Source organism: Equus asinus, chromosome 2 (genome assembly GCF_041296235.1).
Source record: "Equus asinus isolate D_3611 breed Donkey chromosome 2, EquAss-T2T_v2, whole genome shotgun sequence".
Classification (NCBI taxonomy): Eukaryota; Metazoa; Chordata; class Mammalia; order Perissodactyla; family Equidae; genus Equus; species Equus asinus.
In genome coordinates this window covers 135,354,138-135,382,131 of record NC_091791.1, presented here as the reverse complement: position 1 = coordinate 135,382,131, position 27,994 = coordinate 135,354,138, and the positions used below count along the sequence as shown (strand labels likewise).

Sequence of the window (27,994 nt, the reverse complement as noted above, 5' to 3'; positions counted from 1 at the left end):
CGGAGTGGTTGGGTTCTGCGCTCCGCTTTGGCAGCCCGGGATTTCACTGGTTCGGATCCTGGGCACAGACATGGCACTGCTCATCAAGCCATGCTGAGGTGGCATCCCACATAGCACAACCAGAGGCACTTGCAACTAGAATATACAACTGTACCAGGACAGGCGGTGGGAGGGGAGAGGTGTAGAGTGGGGGGCGCCTTGGGGAGAAGGAAAATAAAAAGGAGATTGGCAACATATGTTAGCTCAGGTGCCACTCTTCAAAAATAAATGAATAAATAAATAAATAAAGTGTCTTAAAAAAAACAGCAGAGCTGGTTCAACCTTGAAAGAGAAGGGCGGACACAGTTTTGGAAGCCTGGCCAGGAGCCCAGACTTGAGGGACTGGAAGCAAGCGATAAAAATTATATATGGGGCGGGGTACCTCCTACAGCTTTAGTCCAAACTGAAAGTACAATTCGGATCTGATTTTTCCCTCCTGCTCAAACTCATAGGCTCAGTGGCTGCCTCTGCCTCTCTCCCATTTCTCTCCCTCTCCTCTTTTGTCTGTTGAAGCCACTAAGCGCTTCTGTGCCTGTCCTGGGCATGTGCCATTTGCCCTCCATGCCATTCCTCCTTTTCCCCTGCTGTGGTGTATATCACAGGCAGTGACCCCTGCAGGCTGTGTTTCCCAGGTCCCTGGATCAGCTGGCTTCCAGCATATTCAGCCAATGGGAGACAATGGAGGGAGATGGGGGAAAAGCCAGGCTATTTCTCCCCATTGCACACACACTCTGGTCGCATCCCTGCTTTTCCTTTATGGTCCAGTTTCTATTGGTGGCCCTGGTTCCTATGCCCTGACAACCTCTCCCACTGACCTTCTGACCTAGGAGAAGAAGTGACTTCCTGCTGTTGCTAATCTCTGAGTTGAATCATGTTCCCCAGTGGTTTCTTGGTCCTTCCATCACTCGTGTAGCCAGGTCTCTGTGTTAACATCTCTCTGTTTTAGATACTCAAAGTGGTATTTGCTTCCAGACTAGACATTACCAATATTGATTCTGTTACCCTTTTAGCTGTCATGCTTCAAGCACCCTGTTCTGTTCTAGAAGTCCTAAACTCCCTCTCTTAGACTGAGTATTGATTTTCCCATCTAATAGCCTTGGTAACCGATTTAGAAAATTCTTTTTTGTTTCCTAAAATCTCTACAAAGGAAGATATAAGTCCATGAGACCCACAAAGGTCAAGGGTAGGATCCAGTTCCATTCTATTCAACAAATATTTGCTTGGTTCATTCATTCATTCAACAAATATTTATTGAGCACTCACTATTTTCCAGGCACTGTTGTAGGACCTGGAGATACAGCAATGAACAAGACAGTCTTTGCCTTCGTGGAATCAATATTCTAGTGGGGGGAGACAATGAACAAATAAGCAAATAAATCTATATTATATCAGATGGTGATAAGAACTACAGAGAAAATACAAAGCTGGGTAAAGGAGTGGGGAATGCCTAGGAGGACATTGCCCTTTTAAGTAGGTGAACAGGAAGGTTCCTCCGGTGATATGACGTTTGAGCAGAGACTTGAACGCATTGAGAGAGTGAGCCTTGTGGATGTCTGAAAGAGGAGTATCAGAGGAAGAGCAAGCGCGAAAGTAGATCCGGAGATGGAGTGGCCTTGACACGTCCAAACAGCAAGGAGACAAGGATGGTTGGTGTGAACACGGCAGAGAGTGATAGGAAATAAGGAAAGAGAGGAGTGGGGAGGAAGAATCATGTGAGGCATTGGAGCTCAAGGTAAGGACTTTGGCTTTTACTCTGAGATGGGGACCACTGGCGGGTTTTGAACAAATGAGTGATTTGATCTGGCTTACATTTTTGAAATACCATCTTTCTGTAGCATTGCAAATAGACTGGCATGGGGCAGAGCAAGAATTGAATCAAGGAGACCTATATTGATAACCAGGAGGCTAGAGCAATAACCCAGGGAGAGGTGATGATAGCATGGACCAGGATGGAAGTGCTGGAGATGGTCATATGAGGTTGGATGCTGACTATATTTTACAGTTAGAGTCAACAGGATTTGCTGATATAGAGTACGAAAGGAGAGATCACAAATGATTCTGTTTCGAGACATGGAAAACTGGGAGAATGCAGTTGCCACTTATTAAGATGGGGAAGACTGTGGGAGGAAGGAGTTTGGGAGGGAAGGTCAGAAGTCTGGTTTGGGACATGTTGAGTTTGAGATGCCTGTCAGCCAACCAGGTGGACATGTCAAGCAGGCAGTTGGATACCAGTGAGTCTGGAATTGAAGGGAGAAGTCTGGGCTGGAGATGTAGAGTTGAGAGTTCTCAGAGAACAGATGGTATTTAACATCATCAGACTGGTTGGTTACCTTGGGAGTGAGTATAAACAAGAGGAGGAGAGGTCTAAGGACTGAACCCTGAGCACTCCTGTGTGTGGAAGTCAGGAAATTGTGGAAGAACCAAGACAGGGGGCTGAGAAGGCAGTGTGTGTGTGTGTGTGTGTGTGTGTGAGAGAGAGAGAGAGAGAGAGAGACTGTGAATAACCCCATGGGTGACTGCAGTCTCTGTCCATGCCTGTCTATAGGTCCTGTAACTGGGTTTGTGTGGCAGAGGGAAGCCCCATGGACTTTGAGTGTGCGGGCAAAATTCCAGGCTTGCAGTGTGAGCTCAGCTATCTCACCAAGAAATATCCATAAGCTGAGTTCATTTATCCCTCCAAGAAGCTTCCATAACTTGAGTTCAATGCGGTCCCCAAGAACGTCCTGTTGGACCTGAGTCCAGTAGCCTCCCCTGGACATCCTCGCAGTCAGAGTCAGTACATCTCCCAAGAAGCCCCTTGCCCGAATTCATGAGTCCCCAGTGAACCTTTGCAGCCTGAATTTAGCACATTCCCCAAGGAGGTCACACAGCCTCAGTTCAGTCACTTCACTAGGATGTCCTCAGAGCCTGGGTTCTAAGCATTTTTCAAGAATTCCTGCAGCCTGATTTCAAAGCATTCCAGAATAAGCCCCTTACAGCCTAAATCCCTCTATATCCTACTCCCAGAAATCCTCCACTCCCTGGCCTGGTCTCAGAGGCCACTGTACCTCCAATCCCCATTATTCCAGGCTCACCCCCCAGGCTCCACGTTACCAAGACCCAAGCCCATTAAGGCAGCTGAAGCCAGGAGTCTTTTCCTTCAGTGGAGGGAGCAAGCTGGGTTTCTCTTCCCGCTGCTTACCCTGACAAACGCCTCTGCCTCTTGCTGGCAGCCTAGCATCCCCACCTGCCAAGCACCAGGTGCAGACTCAGGATGGCGGGAAAGAAGGATCCCAATTAGGGAGGGGAATGAGTCTCCCTGGCAGCTCTGCCTCTCTCCCACTCTTTTCTTCCCCCAAGCTCTGTAGAACTGTTGGGAGCAGCTCCCAAGTCATGCTGCCTGAATGGACTCCACAGTGAGTGGGAGGAACAGGGGATAGGGATGTGGAGCAGGCGGCCAAGATGGCCCTAACTCAGGGCAGCATCTTTGCAGGGAGCCAGTGGAGGTCTCTGATGTTAGAGAGCTCTTCAATACCACTCCACTAGGAAGAAGGTTTTGAGCTGGGTGGGCCTAGAGCTCTGGCCCTCAGTCTGCTACAGAGAGCAGAGAAACACTTATTCAAAAACCATTCTTGACCCGTTAATGCCAGGAAATTTATCCTGATGACAACAGGGACTCCTTAAAGAATTTTAAGCAGGTGATGGTAACATCATATTTGGGTTTTTGAGACAACCTACTGGCTGGTGACCTGGGGAATGGTTTAGAAATGGGAAGATCAGTGAGGAGGTGGTTGCACTTGTCCAGGCAAGAGATGAGGTGAGATTAAGCTAGGAGAGCAGCAGAGCCATCGGAGGAAGCAGAAGTATATGAGAGGATGTTTTAGGAGCAGAACAGACTGGTCTTCCATCCTGTGGGAATGGTTCGTGTATTTTGGGAGAAGGCAAGCATTCATTCAACAAATACTTACTGGGCACCCTGCTATACGCAGACATAGTTCCAGGTACTTTAAATATAGAACAAAGAAAAAAAGGAAGGAAAAAAGTCTCTGTCCTGGTAGAGTTCACACACATTTCAGGCAATGACTCCCAGGTTTCTGCTTCTGGTGCCCGGGTGGATGACGGGGCTGTTACTGAGATGGGGACACAGGGAGAGGAGCTGGTTTGGAGTTGGTGGGGATACTGAGTTCCATGTTGGACATGGTTCATCTGAGGCACCTGTGGGATGACCAGGGAGGGTGGCCAGGCAGGAGTGGAAGCTGGGGCTCAGATGAGAGGTCTGGCCTGGCAGGAGATGTAGGTTTGGCAGTGGTCACACATGAAGCTGTCCCAGACAAGCAAGAACAGTGGAAAGAGGGCTTGGAACTGAACTCTTAGGAAACCCAGCATTTAAGGGAAGGGCAGAGTGAGGGAGGTAGGGGAGTGGTCAGAGTTGGGAGAACCATGAGAGTGGGATGCCCTGGGAGCCACAGGAAAAGCCAGCACAGCCACCAAGAGAGGCATCCATTGAAACTGAGGCCACGGAATGACACCAACGAAGGTAGTAGTATCAGAGGTGAGATGAGTTGAGGGGTAACAAGAAATTAGGAAGCAGAGAGAGTTGTAGATCCTTCTTTCACAAATTTTCACCAAGAAGTGGCCTATTTGTGTCCTCAAAGGAGAGAAAGTGACAAGGTACAAAGGAGAGCACAAGTAACTGTGGTTCAAGTTGAATAGGGAGGGCAAGCAAGGAGCCACAAGGGGTCAAAGTGTACTCTGCTGTTTCCCCTGGTCCCTTTAGGCACCCACAAGCCCACCTTCCAGCTACTCTGGACTGCTTACCTCTGAGGAACCTCTCTGCCTCAGTAGAAGGCAACGCTCAGCTTTTAGAGTTGGCAGATTTGGGTCTGAAACTCTACCTGGCCATTTCCTCATTGAGTAACTATGGATAAATTTGTTAACCTCAAGGGGCTGGCCCTGTGGCCGAGTGGTTAAGTTCACGCACTCTGCTTCGGTGGCCCTACGGCTCCACTAGTTCGGATCCAGGGCTCGGACCTCGCACTTCTCCTCAGGCCATGCTGAGGGTGTGTCTCACAGAGCTCAACTAGAAGGACCTACAACTAGAATATACAACTATGTACTGGGGGCTTTGGGGAGAAGAAGAGGAAGAAAAAAGATTGGCAACAGATGTTAGCTCAGGGCCAATCTCTTAAAAAAAATTTGATAATTTCAAATGGCCTCAGTTTTCTCATCTATAAAATGATGTCTTTGCAGGGATTAAATGAAACAACACTGTGAATGCAATTAATGCCACTGAACTGTACACTTAAAAATGGTTAAAATGGCAAATATCATGCTACGTATATTTTACTACAATTTTAAAAGATTAATAATGTAGTATACCAAAAACCATTGAATTGTACACTTTAAATGGATGCATTGTATGGTATGTAAATTACATCTCAACAAAGCTGTTAAAAAGCATGAATGGGCACATTGAATTATTGCCTGTGAAGTGTCGTTTAGAAATTGTGCCAAGTTACCTCCAAAGTTAATTTTTATTTGTTGGTGTATACAAACTTCTATGCACACAGTTCATCATTTAATTTTCATCCTAAGCATTGTAATTAAAAGGGCCAAGACCTCCGGGTTGCTTCAAGAAGAGCTTCAAAGAGCTCTTTGTCAAGTCCCTTGGATCCTAGAACACCTGCTGGAACAGAAACCTGGGGCAGAGGCCTTTGTCGGGGCAAGCAGCAGGGAGAGAGACCCAGCTCCCTCCTTGCATCCTGGATCTGGTCCTGGTTTTAGAGGTTGTCAAACTCCTGCAAAGCTCACTAGTGGGAACCAAGCTCTGGAGGATCCAGGCCCTGGCTCCAGACTCTTGAGAGAGTGATTAATAAACAAGAAGGGCGATTGATTCATTTACCAAGGGGGACACACCGAGAGTCCTGGGGCCGAGGCCTCCCCTCACTGGGTGCCTGGCAAGCAGAGAGGAAGAACACAGGGTGCTCGCTGTTCCTCAGCTATCTCTTCCTGATGGTGACAACCATCACCGAGGTTTTCAGTGCCCTGGTTCATTTTATTATGGAATGAACGTCCATGGCTCAGAATCGATAGTAAATGAGGAGCATTAAAAAATAATGAATTAGGGACGTGATATTTTTTCTTTTCTCTAATTTGGCCTCTAATAAGGCCAAGGCCAAGTTTATTTTTTGAAATGTGTATATGCACATAGTTTAAAGAGTCCAATTGTTCTACAAAGCATGTTAGGAAAAATATCAGTCCCTGCCACTCATGTTTTTCACTTCTCAGAGGAACCACTTCCAACTCTCTCAGTGGACGTCATTTTTATTTGTCTCTACCTCTTCCTGATGTTTTACAGATTAGAAAATAGCTGTCAAAGCCCCTGGTGAGAGTCCCAGTTTTGATGGTTACTCTTACAGAAATGTAAATACTGCATCCTAACCACTTTACCACAGCTAATTGGTTCATATTGCTCTACAGATTGCAAAGTACTTTCCTCTACATTATATTGCTTCTTTCTTTCTTTTTTTTTTTTTAAAGAAAAACTTACTTTTTTATTGTGGTAAAATATACATGACATAAAATATCTCTTTTTTTTTTTCCTGCTTTTTTTCTCCCCAATTTCCCCAGTATATAGTTGCATATTTTTTTAGTTGTGGCATGTGGGATGCCGCCTCAACATGGCCTAATGAGCGGTGCCATGTCCACACCCAGAATCCAAAAACTGAGCTGCTGAAGCGGAGCGTGTGAACTTAACCACTTGGTCATGGGGCCGGCCCCTGAAATATCTAATTTTAACCATTTTTTAGTGTACAGTTCAGTGGCATTAAGTACGTTCATGTTGTTGTGCAACCATCCATCTTCAAAACTTTTTCACCATCCCCTGCTGAAACTCTGTACCCATTAAACACTAACTCCCCATCCTATCCCTCTACCCCTGGTAACCACTATCCTACTTTTTTCCTCTATGAATTTGACTATTCTAGGTACCTTGTATAAGTGGAATCATACAATATTTGTCCTTTTGTGTCTGGCGTATTTCACTTAGCATAATGTTTTCAAGGTTCATCAACGTTATAGCATGTACCAGAATTTCACTCATTTTTTAGGCTGAATAATATTTTATTGTATGTATATGCAACATTTTGTTTATTGATTCATGAGTTGATGGACATTTGGGTTGTTTCCACCTTTTGGCTATCGCGAATAACGACGCTATGAACATGGGTATACAAACATATGTTCAAGTCCCTGCTTCCAGTTCTTTGGGGTATATTCCTAGAAGTGGAATTGCTGGACCATATGGTAAGTCTATGTTTAGCTTTTTGAGGAAGCTACCTCTTTGTTCTGACAATAGTTCTATGACACAGATAAGGCAAGTACTAAGACAACTGTTCTTATAAACAAGACAGACATTTGGTGACCTGCCCACAGTCTCAAATCTTGTTGGAGGGTAGAGCTGGGATTTGAACCTGGGTCCTCTTGCTATAAGTCCAGGCTTCTCACCACCATGCTCTCTCCCATATTATATTGGCCTTCTTCAGCATAAAGCACCCAACCAGGGGTCTCAGATAAATGTTTCGTTTCCTCCAGAGCACGTAGAAGACTCTTCGTTTATGCAGCCCACCACTCTTTGTCTGCAATCATCATTGGCATTTACCGTTGGCACATGGATGGTCTATTACAGTTCTCAAATTAGAGCTCACCTCCTTTCCATTTAGACCAACTCCTTGATAGGATGTGGGAGTCTCATCAGCGCACTGGAAAAAAGAGTATCTTTTCAAAGATTCATGTCTATGCTGTGTTAACTCTTTTAAGTCCCTGGGAAACCTCTTTTCACCCAAATTTTGAGCCTCCTTTACTCTGGACCAACTGCTCCAACAGAACTCCTGGAACTGAAATCACAATTTTCAACAGCTGCCCCATGCCAGGAACGGCACTGAGGGCTTTGCACACGTTATCTCATTTAATCTGCTCATAATATCCCGAGAGATGGGAAGCCTCTCCCTTTTCCAGATAAAGAAACAAAGACCGGAAGAGATGGAGCTACTTGCCTCGGACAATGCCCAGGATTTGGTCCCAAGGTTGGTGCTCTATTTTCCCACCTCCTAACACCTCCTTCCCAAGGATATAGTTTTATACCGTATCTTCCCACTATGTAAAATATCTTAAGCTAAAGTTCATGAGATTAGTGGGAACAGAGGGTTTTTTGAATTGATGATTCTTTTCTCTTTTCCCGTCTCAAGTTCAGACTTGATTTCTAATTGGTAGAAATTTCTCATTCTTGTTCCCTTTGACCCTCTTCTACAGGACCAGCCACCTGCTGGCTGCGCCCCCTTTTTATTCCTTCTTATTTAAGGTAGAAGTGGGGTGCTATTGAGCCCCCATAGGTCCTGGCATGTAATAGGTGACCATGACATTTAGGTCTCTGGGCTGAAATCAAGTGTCCCTGTTTAGCCAGTTGTTGGGGGCAGGGCAGGGGACTATGTGGGGGAGGGAGCTAAGGAGGCAAGAGGAGGCCAATATGATACAATTAGAAGTTCAAGGTCCTAAGTTGAAATCCTTGCTCAGTCACTTACTATGTGGCCTTGGGCAAGTCACTGAACCTCTCTGAGTTACATTTTCCTCATGTGTGAAAAGAGAATAACAATCCCTGCCTCATGGGGTGGTTGCGAGGATTAAATGAAATGTGTGAAAATGAGAGCACAGTTTCTAGCACACAAGTGACACTAGATGGACAAGGAAATGAATGAAATACCTAGAAAAAAGCATACAACATAGAATCTGTTTAAAGAAGTGCAGTTTTTAAAATTTGCAAGCAATGCATGTTATCTTTTGGGGCTATAAATGGCATTAAGCAATAATTGAGGCATGTCATTGAACAATTATGACTCACAGTAGAAATGCCAAGCCTTTAAAACCTAACAGCCAATTACTGGATCCAGCGTCAAAGACACACCAAAGGACTTTAAAAAGATTTCCCATCGTCTAGGATATGACAAAGTTTCTGCTTGTGGGATAGAGCCCTTGATTGCTAACAACATTCTGAACAATCACTGTGGAAGTTTTTTCTTTTCCATCGCATCAAGTGAAAATATCTTATATCTGGATTAGGGCCAATCAAGACATCAGGGTCTAAATGATTTTGGTGATCTCGGCACTAAAGATTGTAGGCAAATTCCAAAAGCTACAGTCTCTTAGTTCCTCCACTAAGGGGCTAAAGTCTGCCCAGTCCCCTCCTGCCTGCTCTCTCAGGTCTTGGAGCTTCTCATGGCTGCTGGTGCCTACTCTCCTCCTCAGGGAGGGAGATCCCCACTCTCCCACACCCAACCTGGAAACCTGGGACTGATGGCAGCTGGGGCCTCCATCCTCCCAGCCTGAGGTGCTGTCCAGATGCTGAGAGTTGGAGTCTCTGCTGCCTCCCGGAATACTATGGGAGCTGTCCAGCCAAGGAGCCAGGCAAGGTCTTGGAGCTCAGGCGACACCTGCAGAGCCTAGGACCCAGAGCCTATGAGCTAAGCTTGCATAGCCAGGAGGGCCCTTGGAGGCCACGCCTATGTACAAAACAGGAGATTGAGGCCCAGAGAAGACAAGAGTTGGCTCAGGGACACATAGCCCAGCAGGAAAAACAGAAGCAGATCTTCCACCTCTGAACCCAGTGCTCCTTCCACATTGCCACACTATGGGGCTCTCACCTCCCCCATCCCTTCCATACTGTGTGACCATAGAGCAGCGTCTATTGGACACACGCCTACTGTTGACAATGATGCTCACTTATACAACCCTTTAAAAGGTGCTTTTATCAGTATCTCATTTAATTTTTACCACCTCACTGTGACTAGCTACGACGGTACTGTCATCATCACCTCCATTTTTCAGATATGGAAACTGAGGCACAGAGACATGCTGAGGGGACTGGAGCCAGTAGTAAGAGGGGTTGGTCAGGGAAGGCTGCCCAGAGGAGGAGACATCTGAGCTGGACTGGGAAGAAGGCATTCACTAGGAGGGTGAGGGGAGGGGAAGGACACTGTAGGTAGAGAGCCCAGCAGGCACAAACACCTGGACTTATTGGGGGGAGGGGAGAGGGGAGAGACAGAGAACAGCATGGCAGGAGCATGAGGGTGAGGTCAAGTTGTGGGCAAGGTAGGTCTGGGGACTGCCTTACACAGCTGTTCCCAAAGTCTCCCTCTGAAGGAAGATATCCATTAGTCCTGGGGCAGCAGGTGGTCTGCACCTCAGCCCAGAGTACTTGGTAGGAGAGCTTGCCTGAGAGTCTTCCCTGAGGGCATTCCTGGGGGTGTTTGGCTCATGGCTCTGACGATGCTGTAAGTTCCCCTTAGTAAGAAGGACATCTATCCTTCTGGGGTCTCCTTCCTCCCCACCCCAGGGCCTAGTCATGGGCTCCAGTCCCCTGTCGTATGTCATAAAGGCTCAAGGGTCTGGCTGCTAAAACACAAGCCCTCAGGCCCCAGCCTTGGGCCACACACACCTGCCTTCTTGAGTGTATGGAGCGGGAGGAAGGATGGCTGATGGAAGGGCTGGGGGAAGAGGTCATGTTGCTGTGATGAACTTGCCTCTGGATGGGGTATGACAAGGGAATGAAGGGAACGTATGTTCGCTGAACATTTACTGGCACTTGACTCCATTCCAAACACTTTAAATATGCTGTTTTATCTAGTTCTCTAAACAACCTTCATTTTGCAGGTGAGGAAACCGAGGCTCAGAAAGGTGACATAAATTGCCCAACATGTTTGCTCTGAGGCCATACGTCCCACAGCAGCTCCCTGTGGGGATACAAAGGCAGATCTGTAAGTTGGGGTACTCCTCTGAAGAAAAGCTTTGGCTTGAAGACCCCATTAGCTTTGATGACCTTACTTAGACCTGTGCTGCAGTCCAAACTCTCCCACCCAGCCTTCCTTCCTTCCTTCTCTCTCTCACACAGGTCAGACCTGCTTTGAGCTCTGATGGCTCCCCAGCTCCCTCTCCATTTTTGCACACAGACATTTGCCTAATAAACCCCTGCACATCTAACCCTCGCTTGGCATCTGCTTCTCAGAAGACCTAGGCTAGCATAGCCGCCCAGCTGGTGCCTGGCTGGCTGGACTTAGACCAACCCATGCTCACTCCTCTGCATCATGTGCCACCTGCTATGACACACTTACAAGTGTCTGGGATGAACCTGGAGCTGGCTGCCTGGTTTTCTTTAAACATGTACGTGACAGAGCTCCTGGTCCTCCTCTCTTGGCAACTGACTCACTTCCTCCCAGGGGGCTATGTGAATACAGAGAACTCTGTGTGCCTGCCTGCTGCTTCCACTTTTCCTGGGACTCAAGTGGGGAAGAAAGCCTGTGTGGGTTCATTTCCCCCTCAGAATGAATCTTCAAGCCTCTCAGTTTCATTTTTTATTTTGCCCAAGTTCTAGACAATTCCCTCTACAATAACAAGGTACAATGGCTCTTGAGCTTTGCACAGTCCTTGTAACCTGAAAATAAATGAAATAAAAAGTAATTCCACAAATAGTGGAGATGCCCCTACATAGGAGAAAGAACAAGTTTCCTGAAAAGCTGTATAAACCTACTCTTTCCACAAACTGAATCAAGTTTCATATTCAAGGAGTGGAGGGACTCCTTATCTAAAGAAATCCTGAATTCTTTTATTCCTTTATGGCTTATTTTCCCTTTTTCCATAGTCCCAGACTATACAGAGTAAGTACTGGGTGAATATTTTTAGTGTGAAAAAGGTGATTATCCTTAATGGAGTCATTTTATAAATTTAGATTTTCTCATAACTGGTTTCTGGAAAGTAGACTATATTATTAGCCATCAGAGTAATAAAAGAATAGTATGTCATTCTTGCTGCTTCCAGACATATGGTAAGAGACCTTTGAGTCCATTCCTCAAATCTAATAAATTCTAAATAGCTCTAGCTGCCTTCTCGAGGCTTCAGGCAGAGGAAATGAACGTGATCGTTTTAAAGACTTCTGTGTTAGGAGGTGGGGGGGACACCTGGACTAGAAACGTCCTTGGATATCCTGAGGCCAGCCTTTAAGGGTTTTATGCCCTGATCTACTGAAAGTATCACAAACACCTTTTTGTAGGGCTGCCCATTCCGACATTAGCCAGATGACGTCAGTGCTTGATCACCCAGGCAAATTACTACAGACTGCCAAGGAATGCAGCTGTGGCCTAGAAGAAACAGGGGTCACGGAGAAGGTGGTTGTTACAAGACTGCAGGCTAACCAGAAAGGAGAGGACACCAGGCCCAAATAATGAACGCTCAGAATTAAATCCCAGGGCTCCAAAACACTTATACCCCAGGCCCAGTCATGCTACCTCAATCCCTGTCTTTCTTTTCTATCTAAGTCCTATCTATCTTTTTTGTTTTATTTTTTTCTGAGGAAGATTTGCCCTGAGCTAACATCTGTTGCCAAGCTTCCTCTTTTTGCTTAAGGAAGATTGTTGCTGAGCTAACATCTGTGCCAATATTCTTTTATTTTGTATGTGGGTTGCTGCCACGGCATGGCCACTGACAAGGGGTGTAGGTCTGGGAACCAAACTCGGGATGCTGAAGGGGAGCATGCCAAACTTAACCACTAGGCCATGGGGCCGGCCCTCTATCTATCCTTCAAAGACCACTCATCTTTCACCTCCTCCATGAAGCCTTCTGGGGCTACCCCATTCCACGCTGATCTCTAAGCCTATCTCTAGATTCTCAAAGGGCTTAGAGCCATTCTGTACAATACAGCACTTATTAAATCCTGCCTTTCATAGCTACATTCATACAACATTTGCCTCCACAAGTCAATTGCAAGTTCTTAGAGAGAAGTAGGTAGAATTTCTGTGCTCTCCTCAATTCCAGGCACACAGTAAGTAGGTACGTGTTGGCTTGTATACACAGGAGGCACTCAATAAATGACTGTTGATTTGGTGTCTGATAGATGCTCAGTAAATGCCTATTGGTTTGGTTTACAGAAGGTGATCAATAAATGCCTGCTAGTTTGGCATACAATAGGAGTTCAATAAGTGGTTGGCTTCATCCAATAGGATTTTCTTGGTCTCCTCTTTGTCGAGGACTAGCTAATCTGATTGGGTCACCAGCCAGCCAATATGAACCTGAGCTGGGTTCTGAAAGACAGCTAGTCCAGGAGAATTCCCCAAGTCAGGCCAAAGTGGGGAGTGAGCTGGTGGGAAAAATCCAAGCCAAGTTCTTGAGTGGGACTCAGAGCCAAGGTCTGGAGAGCCCAGATATAAATTTCAGATCCCAAGAGGCACCTTCCAATAACTTTCAACACCGCTTCCTCAGGGAAGCCTTCTCTGACCTCACCATCGAAAGCAACCAGCCCCTGCCCTATCAATCTCTGGTGCACTACCCTGTTTTATTTACTTCTTAGCATTCACACTGCTTGGCATTATCAACATCACTAGCGTTCCCCACCCCTCCCCCCTGACACCTTGCATTCACCCCACCTCCCTACTAGAATGTAAACCCTAGAGAGAAGATTTCCTTGTTCATAGACACTTGCCTTGTTCACCGACACACAACCCCATGGCTAGACAAGTGCCAGCACACAGTAAGTGCTCAATAAATATATCTTAAATAAATGGCTGAATGAACTGAGAGAAGCCAAAAGAAAGGAAGTCAACAGGGAGTAGATTCAGATGGATCTGATGGGAAGTAGCAAAGGTCTGCCTTTGGCTGTAATTGCCCATAAGCCCGTGTTGGTGTTTTCCACCTTCCTTTGTGGGACTGTAGGTGCCACAAATGGTAGTGTCTGGTTATCTCAAAAGGACAGAAAGGATGAAGAAAGAGAGGGTCAGCCTACCCTTTTAACATTTGTTCTATCTTCTAACAAGATTATAAAATGGCTCCCCTGTCTTATTCTTGGAGAACATCACAGGATTCTCTCTAGGGGACAGTATGAATGCATCTCACAAAGCACATCATGCTTGTTTTATTATGCAAGTAATAAGGAATAGATTCAGCTCATTACTCAGCATATATTCACTCCCCTCCCATTCCTACTGTGGTGGCGTGTACTTCCCTGTCCTGTTGATATTGGGCTTGGCCAACATGTGACTTGCTTCAGCCAATGACATGTTACTGAAATGATATAAGCAGAGCCTTTCTATGTGCTTGTACAGGTTGGCTTGTGTCTTGGGCTCTGGCAATCTGGAAGGAGAAGCAAGTCCTAGCTGCTGTCCCTTCAGCCAGAGTCCCAAAATGAAGACCTGAGCCCAACCTTCAGTGAGCCAGGCCCCATTGGCCTGCAGCCTGAGACAGAGCAGCCCTGCCATCCCAACCTAGATCAGTCAAGTTACGGTTAACCTGCAGGCCTGTGAGTATGAGAATAAATCCTTGCATTATAAGCCACTGAGTTTTTGGCTGGTCTGTTATGCCCCATTATTGTGGCAATAGCTGATAAACATATAATACATGTTCACTGTAGAAAAAAAATTAGAATATATAGATAAGTAAAAAAGGGAAAAGTATAAGACATCCATGGTCCCATCATTCAGAATAAGCACTATTAGCATGTAGTATACAGCTCTCAGCTAGTTTTCCATATTTCGCAGTAATGGGGGCCTATCTTCCACACCTTTTTGTAACCTGCTTTTTCATACCAATATATCATGAGCCTCTTTCTAAGGCCATAAGCATTGCAGCATTGCCTCATCATCCTCCCAACAACCCTCCAAGGCAGGCTCAGAGATGCAACTTGATTTGCCCAAAGTCACGCTCCTGGGAATCAGCAGAGCCCCATGTGACTCCGAGGTCAGTGCTCTTTCCACTAGGCAGGTTCTCTCTTGGAGCCTCATTAGCATTTTTGGCACCTTCTTCAACAAGAACAAAGCGAAAGCTTTATCTTATCTGGAGGGAGCACATGAGTCTTTGGTTCCCCTGATTCACATGATCTCAAGTTGTGACAAAGCCCTGCTGCCAAGGTCCCACCACATTAAGCCTGGGAGACTGTTGTTTCCACCTTGGGGTGGAGGGAGACAAGGGCAGGTGGTGGGGAAGTATTTTCTGATAGAGCCCTTGGCAGGCCAACAGGTTTCCAATTTTGTCTTGGGGAGAAACAAAGCTCTTGGGTGTTCTTGTCAGCAGGAATGGAGCAGAGGGTAGCTCTAATTCCTATAGAGAGCCAGCCTAGAAGCTGCTGGCACACACCTGGGAAACCCAAGGAGACTGGCTGCATTACAGACTCTGGACGGCTTCAGCAAGAAAACTCCACGGAAAGTGGGGAAAGGAGCACAGAATGACCAGATCAGAAGCCACAGTCACTTACCTAAGGGCCGGGACTTGGAGATGGAAGGCCTATCTCATACTAGTTGTATGGCCTCAGTTTTCTTGTCTGTCAAATGGTCATGGAACTATGTGCCCATTGACCCCTCTCTCCCACCACAACAACGCAGGGCTGTTGTGAGGATGATGAAGGAATGAATGAGAAAGCCCTGTGGAACTTCTGGGGGGAGTTCACCCTCAGAATCCTTGGGCGTGCCATCTTCTGGCCAAGTGGAGGAAATAAGACATGCTGGTCTTCACTCTTCGAAGGGTGGCAGGGGGAGAAAGAGTCTGGCTTCAGGTGGAGAAGCTCCTGTGATCAGGGTTTTCTCTGGAGAAAGCACTTTATTTGTATTTTCCTCCTTGAGTTGATTTTCTGGCCCCAGTTATTGAAAGAGAAAGAAAGAGGGAAGGAAGGAAGAAAGGAAGGAAGAAAGGGAGGGAGGGAGGAAGGAAGGAAGGAAAGAGGAGGGAAGGGAAGGGAAGTGGAGAAGAGGAGAGGAGAGGAGACGGGACGAGACGAGACGAGAGGAAGAAAGAATAAAAAGCCCACACTGGGTGGACTAGGGCCAGTGCAGGTGGGTGGGAGGGAAGATCTGAGACCACCAGATGGGGCCACTCTGGACCCAATCTTCAGGGGACCAGAGGCCTTGGTGCAAACCCAACCATGAAGAGCCCAGAGTGGGGAAATCCCAGGCCCAGTGGCTGATGGCAACGACAGTGAGCCCCTGGGTGGGTGAGGGACACTGATAGGCTTGTTTGTCTGAAGGGTTTCCTTCCTGGCTCCTTCTTTCACCAAATCCAGCTTCTTATTAGAATGAAGAAGAGGTAGGGGGTGGGGAGGGGTCCAGAGACAGAGGCAATGCAGGAGAAAGAGAGCACAGATCTGGAGCCAGAGAGAACTGGATTGAAATTCCAGTGACTTTGTAATTTTTGAAGCCTCTCCAGGCCTCAGTTTCCTCACCTGTGAAAGGAGAAAATACATTTAAAAACATGTGTAAAGTATTTCACATAGTGTCTGGCACATCCTAGCTAACAAGTGTTTCTAAGTTTGCCTGCAGAATTAGTGGCAGAGCCAGGACTAGAGCTCATGTCTCTGAACGCCATGCCCTGGCCCAGTTTCTCTGATCTTCTCGTTGGTAGCAGGAGCAGCTGGTGCCCTAACCCCTGGCAGTCAGGGCAGCTGCAGCTTGGGTGCACAGGGGAACTGCCAGGCACTCCCTCCCTTCCTCCCTCCCTCCCTCCCTCCCTCTTTCAGGATTCAGGTCGTCAAGGCTGCTGCTCTCTTGAGGTCTGAGGCCAGCAGATTCACTCTTCCCCTGAGCTGGGAGTGGCTCTTCACAGGCAGGGATGGGCTCCCTGGGACCAGCGCTCCCACCAAGCCCCAGGAAAGCTGTGGGGAATAGCGAACAGAAGCCTGGCCTAGTGACTGCTCCCCAGAACACCCACCCCAGGGACCAGATCTCAATAGTTCTGCCCTCAGAGTCAGGAGAGAAGTTGTCCTCAGAGGGCTGCCACAGCACACTTGGGGATCCTAAGCCTCAGCAAAGCTTGAGAGGACACTGGGGGACCCAGACTACAGGTGTGAGAACACACTGCCCAGCTGGGAAGCCTCCCTCCACCTTTTTCCATCTTTTATATAATCTTTTCATCTCTGAATGCCCGCTACTGAAAGGCATTTATTTCCTTCCTTCATTTGCCTGATCACTTGAGGATGGAGGTGATCCATCTTCAGCATAATCCCCCAGCTCCTGGCACAGAGCTGGGATGCACGGTGTTCAGGAAATGGGTGTTGAGTCGAGGGGAAAAAAATTGAGTTGGATTCTTTGGGGGTTCTCAAAGGTACCTAAGAATTCACAGGACCAAGATGAGCAGGGAGAGGCTGCGTGACCTTTGAGCTGTCCAATCTATACCTTGATCCACCTGATTTCAGTACTTCAAAGAAAAAGCAACATTGGTACAGTTACACAAGGGAAAATGTATTGTTCGACATGATCATAAATATATGTTCATTGGAAAGTACGTCAATGTATAAAAAGGAAATGCAGTTCCGCATATATATATAGTACGTATATGTGCATGCATGTATGTGTACTTTTTTGAGGCATAACATACATAAAATGCTACTGTTAATGTTTCAGCATGTAAACTTGCAGTCATTTGCTAAGTATAGATTTTTTTTCAAAATTGTACATTGGGACATATTCCCCAATCTGACGTGGGATCTCTGTCTGCCATCTGAGGCCCTTAGTGGTGTGCCTCCTGAGGCAAAAACAGCAGGAAGGAGATTTCTGCAATTAGGAATCCAGACTCCTTTGAGACACTAACCTCAGACCCTTAGAGGCTCAATGGGTTTGTGGCTTGGGGCAGAGAAGGACAGGGGACATCCAGGCACTTGCAGGGGAGGGAGCAACAAGTGAGGAAGGTGACCTCGCAGAAAGGGTGAAAGGGAGTTCCCAGTTATTTAACACCCACTCTTCGCCAGGCCAGAGATGGCTAGTGGGTCACACCGGTGTCTCTACTCCCCTGTCTTACCCAGGGCAGACAAGCTGGTTGATCCAGCACTCTTTCTACCTGACTCTCTCAACACAGCGCTCCGGGCGGACACTGCCAGTTACTGAAGTTGCCACCTGAGTTGCTAGACTTTCATTTATTGCCTGTTTCAGTCCTCGCCAGAGCATTCCCATTTTTCAGTGAGGAAGTCAAGGCTCAGAATGATTAAGTCACTACCCCCAAAGCCCTCAATGGTAATTGGCAGAGCCAGGATTCAAATCCAGTCTGCCAGAATCCAAAGGCCAGGTTCTCCCTCTCTCCTCAAGCCTGGAGCCGTCGAGAGGGCCAGTTTCCACTGTAGCGGCCCTGGGAGCTCCTTGGTGCTTTTGCAGGACCCACTTGCTCCTATTCCCATATTACTCAGTTGACACCAGGCCTGGTCCTGGAGAATCAGACACCTTTGAGTCATGCTCCTCACAGTGAGCCTGGCAAGGAGTCTCCCCATCCCCTACCCGACACCGGCCATCTCCCCTTCCCCTATCCTGAAGGATCAGGAACCTGCACAGAGGCCACAGACAAGCTGGGGATGGGAGGGGCAGACCCAGCCCCACAGCTGCCACATTCTTGTCTTGATTTCTTATCTGTCCTGGGGCCAACCAGGCAGAGAGGATAGGGAAGTAGGCCCTTTGGGAACTTTCCAGTGACATCTAGAGGAAAATACCTCAGTTTTAGGGGAAATTCCCAAAAGAAATAATTCAATTAAACCAACTTTCTGTGACCCAGGGCCATCCCAGGTCATGACTGGTTGTGAGACAGAGACAGGTCAGACTCGGTCCCATATCTTGGAGCTCCCTGGGAAACAGGATATTGTTAACTTACATCAGTCATTTGCACTCTAGTGTAAATGAGTTCCCCTAATTTTCCCAGAAATTAAGAAGAGAGCTCAAGCCCTAAGGCCTTATGGTGAGTAGGTACCAATCTGGGAGACTCAGAATATAGGTTCAGACCCAGGTTTTTCTACTTGCCAGCTGAGTGAATTGGGGCTAATAACCTGTTTCTCTGAGTCTCAGTTTCCTCATCCCAAAAGTAAGGAAGTGTAAGTCCAAGGTTGTTGAGACCATGGATAGAGATACGTGCGTGAAGATGCATTAGGCTCTCAGTCATTGTGTTTGCCTGCCTGCCCTCCTTCCTCACAGGGCCTCAGGAGAGGAAGGCTGTCCATATCATAGCTGTTCCAGGGCAAAGCCAGAGAGCAGCACCCCCACCCCAGCACTGAGAGCCTCAGGCAGTGACCTGGCCAATATTGAAGCTGGAGCCTGGACGAGGGCTCCAAGTAGGTTATCTGGGACTGGCCTTGACTGTAGTGGCTGCAGAGTGGCCTGTGGATGGACATGCTCTGAACACCTGGGGCTGACATGAACATTGATGTCATCGGCAGAATCATCTTCGCCAAGTGGGGTTTGAACTTGAGGCTGGTGACCTGAGGCAGGGTTGGGAGAGGGTTCTTCACCTGGCTATGCCCCACGGATGGACAGACTAGTATAATCAAGGAACATCCCCACTTGGGAAGCAGAGAGATCTCAACCTGTAATGGGAGAAAATATGAGAGGTTCATATTACACAAATGTAAACTTGTCAGGCCCCAAGGCAAAGTGGGCAGGACTGCCCCCACCTTACAGATCAATCAGTCTGACTACACAAAACCTCAAATGAGTCATACTGGAAAAAAGTGTACCACAAACCAAACCAAAAGGCAAGTGAGAAATCAGGGAAAGATATTTTCAGTACACATAACAGATAAGAAGATAATATCCTTTTTACTGAGAAAGTTTTTTCAAACCAGTTAGAAGATGAATATCCAAGTAGATAATGGGCAAAGTTTGAATAGGCAACTCACAAAAGAAGTTACAGATTACTAATAAACATATGAATAAACACTCTACCTCACTAGTAATCAAAACTATTAAAATTAAGATGAGATACTATTTTTTAAACTCTCAAACTGGCGAAGGTGAAAAAGTTTCTAAATGCCCAGGGTGGCCATGGAAGTGCAGAAATGACACACAAACACTCCTGGATGGGAGTATAAATTGGAATAAACTTTATGAGAGCAATTGGGCAGTTTTTTGCAAACTTCTTCCTTTGCTTTGGCTCAGAAATTCTATTGAGGAATTTATCCTAGGAAGCAGTGGAAAAAGAAATCCAAAATGTATAAGAATATTCACAATAGTGCCACTTATAATAGTGAAAAATGGAAGTACACTAAATGTTGAACAGAGTATTAATAAGTAAATGAAAAGCAATAGGATATATTGGAGTACGTGAGGAAGCCATTTGGTTTAAAATTAATTCGGCCTGACCTTGTTTTTCCAAAAGGGCCTGACGTGGCCTGCTGAGCGTGCATTGTACATCTGCTTTAAACATTTACTCTGTCCCAAAGACAAGAATGATGGCCTTAAAGATAGGGATATAACCTCCCCCCCTTATTGGCATTTCTTTAAGGACAAGCATCTCTTCCTGGGAGCCAAGGATTAATTACCAGCCTGCTGTGCTCACCTTGTGACCACTGACCTGCTGACCACCGACCTGCTGTGCCAGCTAAGCATGCGTGACTCATAGCAAAAGAGATATTCCTGTCATATGTGATGCATGCTCTTTGTTCTAAGACCGTATATAACCACTCTGTACCTCCCACTTTTTGGTGCCCTTTCTTCCTTGGAGGAACTTACCCCAGTTTTGATTTTCAGATCGATTATGGATTATTTGCATCAACAGTATGATAAATAACATTAATTGTGCTTGCAAACAATGAAGTGTTTTGTAGGCATTAAATATTACGTCAGTGAAAAGTATTTGTTAACATGGGAAAACTTGTATATTATTGAATTAAAAAAGATAATAAAACCTTATGAGAGTATGAGCTCATTTTTGTAGAAAATGTGCATGTGTATCTGCATTGAAAAAATAAAGAATATATCCTAAAATATTACTCGTAGTTAGATCTGAGTAGAGCTATTATGGGGACTTGGGAGGATTTTTTATGTTTGTTTTTCTGTTTTTCAAACATACTTTATTGAGTATTCTGACTTTGTAATAAGAAAAAAATCCTCTAAATAAAAAAATAATTAAAAGAATAATTTTAAGAAAAAGGCTTCTCCTCAGCCTTCCACGCCCATACCCTTCGGGTTGAATTAGCATGCATTACTCAACAGTGGCCAGAGAGTCCTGGACAGGAAACTAGGGTTTGGGTCTTATTTGTGGTTAGCCAAAGACTGCTTAAGGCTCTCTTCATCCCTGGGGATCTTCAGAGTCCAGGTTCTTGGGGATGTGGCAAGACCTTGGAGAGCTCGAGAAGACCAGCCTTCAGGAAGAGCAGGCACTGGCCTCACTCTACACTCTGAATGGGAACCAGGCCTATGGCCACAACCTGCTGGCAGGTGAGGGGCTGGTCTCCAACTCATCAGCATCTGAAAGTCTCTATAAGCCCAGGCATTCTTTAACTGGATCTTTGGGTGCAAATCAGGGTCCACATATTTGGATGGGATAAAAAAAATTATATCTTTATTATCACTAACCTCTATCTGAAATCTAGCATTTCCTTTGACTATGAATGCAGGCAATAAATTTCAGCAGTACTAGCAGTATCTGTGACTTTGTTACTGATAGAAATCATACTTTCTTATCACAATTTCTTGCAGGTATCTCAAAATATGATTTATACTCACCATCACTTCAAAATTCTGGCAGTTACTATGCCCACTGCTAGATTTTGTTATTGAAAGTGTCAATAAGGAAATCCATTGATTATACTACACATTCATTTTTTAAAAAATATTTTTCTAACCCTATGTCAGTATAATTGATTTCCTTTACAGTCCTCTGTATTTTAGTGATTCTTCCTGCTCCCTCTCCTCCCACCAGCTCACAAGGGTAGGCTGGGCTTCTAACAGTTCCAATAAAACACTGTGATTAGCCAGTGACTCACCTGGAATCCCTATAAAATACTTTCCCAAATAGCCAAGACCGAGGAGAGTATCCCTAACTCCCAGGTGACTGCATTCTCAACAGCAAGTAGAGTCACCAACAATGGTGTCATTCAAGATGCTGCAAATGCAGGTCAGGTTCCAGGTGTCAGAGTCAGAGTTTGTACAAATAATAAGCCCTGATGCTACATCTGTAGCACAGGTTACAGTGTCAAAAGCACATTTTACACGTTTTCATTTGAGCCTCATCCCTGTGAGGATCAGCCCCATTTTACAGATGAAGAAAGTGAGGTCCAAAGAGGTAAAGCGACCTGCCTGATTCTCATTTGGTAAGTAGCAGAGCTGGGATTTGAACCTAAACTTCATGACTCCACATCCAGTGAGCTTCCGGTTGCTTTGTTCCTCTCTTCCCACTCCATGCATGCCTTGGGATGTGAGCCTATAGCAAATTTAAGCTCTGGCTTTCTCTTGGCCTTTCCAATGTTGGAGTCCTGCCTCTGCTTTAAATTCAAAGAATATTCTTCAGCTGGTCTTCATCTGTGTAGGAAATTCCATCTGTGGCGTCTAATACCTGCTGTTTTTCCCAGCCGGCACTTCTCCTCTCTGCTTCCTTTGGGGAACTGCTTCTTCTCCATTCCATGTATCCTTGAAAACTATCCATTTCAGTGGATACCTCTGATGGGCACCGAGGATGGGCCTCTGACCCAAGTTTGACCAATCAGATACTCCATCCTGGGAATTTTGTGCAGAGGGACCCACTCGTGGGAGGCTGGTGACCACTCCAATGCCAGCATTCCAAATGACTGAGCCCCTGACCCATCCCATGGTCTCCTGGTTCCTATCCTTCTCGAGGCTGTTTTCTTTTGCCTTAGTTAATTACCTGGTAAACTCCCAATGCTTTTTTCCTCTTTAAGTTAGTCCCAGGCAGCTTCCATTGCTTTCAAGCAAAGAACCATCTGGTTCACCATCCAAACAGATGGGAGCACAGGGAAGAGGGAAGGAAGAAAGAAAGCCTGCTTGTAGGGCAGGCCTAGTATGTGCAGCCACTGGGCTAGGTACCTTCCGTACGTTCTTTCCTTTTATTGTGATAATGGCCTTGTGAGGTGGGTGTTATTAGGCCCCTTCTAATGGAGGAGAAACTGAGGTTTAGAGGAGTGAAGTCACTTGCCTAGCATCACATATTGAGTTGGTGACAAAACCAGAGTCGGACCCAAGTTTGTCTCATGGCAAAGTCCATGCTCTCACCACCTTCTGAGGCACCCTCCTGTGGCGCACCGCTTATTTTTTAGTTGACAAAGAAGAAGCGTTAAAGTATATTCTATCTTTCTCTCAAAATCTGGGGAGCACCCTCAGATCTGGCCCTGGGCACAACTGTGAGGCTGAAGGGTCCTGGGAAGCGCTTCTGTGCCTTTCTTTCCCTCCCAGCTCCCTTCCAACGGGCTCTGGGCACTTGGCGGGAATGCGGCCTTCTTCCCTTCCCCTGCAGAAGCTTGCTCTCGGGAAAGGGCCTTCCCGAATTCATTCCTATCTTACTCCCTGTCACTGGTAAGAGCAAATGTTTTTCTGCAAAGGAAAGTGTCGAAGAGAAGGATTTCAAACTCTGGGATTGTGGGTGTCAATAAGTGGGCCCAGGGGCTGTTTAGAGGATGGGCATACCCCAGAAATCACACTGCATGGACCTCCTCACAGAGGTCAGTTCTGAGGGCTCAAGGCACGGGGCCCTGACTGACACAGGGACTCATGAGGAGTGAGACCTGACCCTGTGAGGAGAGGCCTGTGCTCTGCCAAGGTGGGGAGAGGGCAGAGGGACAGGCCTCCCACACCATCCAGGGACAGCCAGGGATCTGAAATCCTGGGGGTTTTGCTCCAGCTTTGCCCTCCTTGGATAAGTTGCCCCCTCTGGGGCTACTACATACCCCTTTTGGGGGTCCCTGGGAGTGAGGAAAGCACAGTAGTGGCCAGAGCCCATAGGCCTTCAGAAGGCAGCCTCGTATGCGGGGAATTTCCTACCATGGCCAGGAGGGTTGGTAGGGCAGTCATAAGAATCGCTACCCTCTACTGAGCACGGGTTGCATGCCAGGCTCACTCAGCACTTTCCTGGCATTTTCTGTGGATCCCCAGAGGGAGATAGACCTCCAGTTTCAGAGTCATCAGGACCGGAATTGTGGGAGACAACGCTGAGGTGGAACTTCCCACTGCTCAGGGCTGCCCCAGAGCAGGTGGGGACAGGAAGAGGGGAGAATGGGAGCTGTTGTCTGAGAGGGATAGGGGTTTGGCTTTGTTTCCCTTCGTTTGTTATTAAAGAAAATAACACAGAATAATCTGACTTTTGAACAAATAAATCCATGGGCCAGACTGTCCAAGGGTAAAACCTTGAGGTTATCATTCTAAAGATGGAGAAACTGAGGCCTACAGAGGTGACAGGACTGGCTTGACTTGCTGAACCAGGGCTTAAACACAGGTATCTCCACGCACCATACATTGTAATTTCCATTCCAGGAAGGGAGGAGCTGTTACCTCGTGTCAGATTCTAGGTAACAAGGGTCCCACATTGCTCCCGCTGCTCCCTCTGCTTCCGCACAGTTCATGCACCACCTCCTGACTGCATTCCCCAGCTCGAACAAGTCACCCCAGCTCTGACAGAAAATATATCTGTTGTCTCTGGGTGTTAGGATTGCCAATTTTCTCTCTTTTCAAGACTTTTTACTTTTAGAATCAAAACAAAAATCTTCATTTAAAAGAAAATGTTTGTAGCTCAAGGGTGATTTCATGTGATTTGGATAACAGTTTGCATATATTTGCATCTCTCTCACCTACTAGACGGTAATCCCCTCGAAGGACAGAAATGAGTCTTATTTGGCATTGAGTTTTCCCAGTGTTTGCTCACAGCAGATGCCCGATAAATGTTTGTTGAGTTAAAATAGAAAATGGGAGCGAAGGGCTACCAGGCTGCTTTTTGCTCTTGGTGTGACAGGGAGGGGGTGGAATGGGCTGCAGTGTCAAGGGGCCTCATGTGTTGCTCAGAACTTTGGTCCCATGAAATGCTATGGGAGAAAAGTATTTTAGGTCAAATAAAATTGCTCAGCTCCCAGCTGGTAGGCCAAAGGAAAGTGATTGAGTGCACTGGTTTATGCTAGGGTGTTAATGACGCGTTCAACACTGCTTAGTGTGGGCTTAAATTGATAGAACTGGTTGGGAGAGCAATTTAGCAATGTCCAGTAAATTGAAGATGGTCACGCCCTTGGACCTACAAATTCCACTTGTAAGGATACACACTAGGAAAACTTTCATACCTGGGCATAGGGAGATGTGAATCAGAACAAACAGGGTGGCAATGAACCTAATAGTAAAATGTCAGTTAATAGGAGAAGGGCTAAATTGTGGTTAAGTTCCGATAATGGAGTACTATATAGCAATTAAAATCAATGAACTAGAGCTATATGTATCAATATGAATCAACCCAAAAATACAAGGTTGAGTTTAAAAAAACAAATTGTAGAAAGAAATATACAATATAAGAATGCACAAAAAAGTTTAGAAATCTGCAAAACAATACTATATAATCTTTATGGATACATAAACATGTTTCATTGTTAGTGCTGTCGAGTCGATTCCGATTCTTAGCGACCTTGTGTACAGCAGAGAGGAACCCTGCCCTGTCTTTTTGTGCTGTCCTCTCATCTTCCGGCGCTTTATCAGACAACACGCCGCTGTTATTCACAGGGTTTTCATGGCCATGTTTTTTGGAAGTGGGTGGCCAGGTCCTTCTTCCTAATCTATCTTGGTCTGGAAACTCCGCTGAAACCTGTCCACCATGGGTGACTCTGTTGGTATCTGAAATACCGGTGGCATAGCTTTCAGAATCACAGCAACACACAGCTGCCACCTGCCAGACAAGTAGTGTAGTTCCCTGATGGAGAAACGAACCCAAGCTGTGGCGGTGAGAGCATGGAATCTTAACCACTAGACCACCAGGGCTGGCTATAAATATGTTAGCAAAAGCATAAAGCTATGTATGGGGATGATATACACTGTATTCATGAGAGTGGTTCCCATGGGGAAGACGGGAGGGTGAGGAGTGGGTTATGGTAGGGCCCACAGGAGGCCTTAACCGTATCTGTATTTTTTTAAGATGGAGGAGGAAAGAATGCAGAGCAAATGTGATAATGTTAAGAGGTGATTAAGTTGGGAGGTGAATATACAAGTGTTCATTCTATTTCCCTTTTTTATGTGAGTGTTTAGCATATTTAATAATGAAAAATAAATTTAATTTATAAAAAGGAAGAACCTGGATCCTCGTTGAGAGATGCAGAATTAACCCACCCTAAATTGTCCCATTTTAACTTAACTTCTTGTTAAGACAGATAACAAGTCTTATTGTTTCAGATCTTTTGAGTTAACTCTTCTCTTGCTTGCTGCCTAAAGGATACAGACTCCTAAACTTGCTGAACCTCAGTTTAATCATTTGTAAAGTAGGAAGAATAATGAAGACTACCTCGTAGGCTTGTTGGGGGATTAAATGAAATAATGTAATGCAAAATGTTTAGCACACAGTATGGATTAATAAACATTTGCTATTATTCTTCTGATCCTAGCTAGGCCACAAGCTGGGATATATCACTACCTAATCTTTTTTTGTTGTAGTAAAAATATACATAATATAAAAGTTACCATTTTCACCATTTTTGAGCGTACAGTTTAGTGGTACTAAGTACTTTCACATTGCTGGGCAACCATCACCACTCTCCATCTCCAGAACTTTCATCTTCCCAATTGAAATGGACAATGGGGATGAAGTACTGCTCGGCTGCTATTTTGCTCTTGGTGTGATAGGCAGTGGGTGGAATGGGCAGCAGGGCTAAAGTCCCCTGTGAGAAACTCTGTAGCCATATGCTACTCTTCTACTTCCAGTCTCTATGAATTTGACTATTCTAGGTACCTCATATAAGTGGAATCATACATTTATTTTTGTGTGTCTGGCTTATTTCACTTAGCATAATATTTTCGAGGTTCTTCCATGTTGCAGACTTTCATTCCTTTTTTAGGCTGAATAATATGCCATTGTATGGATATAATACATTCTGTTAATCCATTCATTCATTGATGGACATTTGGGTTTGTGGGGGACTGGAATTGCCCACCCCAAGATATGTCTCTTGGCATGAGGATTATTTTGGGCTGGTTACTTTTAAAAACTGCAGACAGGAAAGAGACTCTGAAAAGTAGAATTTACTTACCCTTTGTTAAGAGACATTTACATTGTAAAGGAAATCTCCATCTGTAAAGGTGTCTCCCTCTCTGCACCAGGAAGAAGGGGGGATGATCTTACCTCTAGAAACTCTTAATCAATGCAGAAGGCAAGGACTCAAGTCAGCATAATAACCTGACTCTTGTTTACTGTACTTGCGTGATAATCTCCCATAACTGACTCCCCCACCCCCAACATCCTCCTTTGTCTTGAAGATGATATTTAAGGTGGTGGCTTCAGCCATTTTGGCGAGTTGCTCAGCTTGCCTGAGCCTCTCCCATGTATACATGTTATAAAGCTTTGTTTAATTTTCTCCTGTTATTCTGTCTCATGTGAATTTAATTCGTTCTCTGGCAAGAAGGACCCAGAGCAGGTAGAGGAAATGTCTTCCTGCCCTATAGGTTGTTTCCACTTTTTAGCTATTGTAAATAATGCTGTGTAGTTCATTAATTTTATAGCCAACATGTGCATAGCACTTTCCAATTTACAAAGTGTCGACAAAAATAATCCATAACCAATCTATAAATGAAAATTTGGGTGAGTTTATTCTGAGCTGAAATCTGAGGACCATGGCCGGGGGCCTTTCTTCCCAAAGGAAGAAAGGGCACCGAACAAGTGGGTGCACAGAGTGGTTATATACCCCCAAACAGGGTGTTTCACATATGATTGAGATGTCCCTCCCACAATAGTCACAAGATTGCCCTGTCGGCACAGCACTTGATGGACACAGCAGGTAGTGGGTCTGCTATCTTGGTGGGCATAGCAGGAGGCAAGTCTATTGTCTGGAGCTGGGCTGTCACAGGTGAGCCCAGCAATCAGTTTCTAGCCTAAGGAAAGATGCTTAATCCTTAAGGAGATGCCAACGTTGGGAGGGGGAGGGAAGTTGCACCTTTATCTCAAGGGCCTTTGTTCTTGCCATAGGGAATCTCTAAAGCAGACAGACAATGCATGCTCAACAGCCTCGGTCAGG

The 27,994-nt window shown here is 45.9% G+C and overlaps 1 long non-coding RNA gene across 1 annotated transcript; it reads right to left on the bottom strand.

The window, feature by feature from the left end:
* Nucleotides 1–2,566: 2,566 nt before the first annotated feature.
* On the bottom strand, nucleotides 2,567–26,171 carry LOC139042336 (uncharacterized). Its single transcript, XR_011498972.1, has 3 exons — nucleotides 19,304–26,171; nucleotides 15,305–16,264; nucleotides 2,567–7,778 (listed from the first exon to the last, which is right to left on the bottom strand). It is a non-coding gene; the product is annotated as an uncharacterized lncRNA (long non-coding RNA).
* Nucleotides 26,172–27,994: the final 1,823 nt, after the last annotated feature.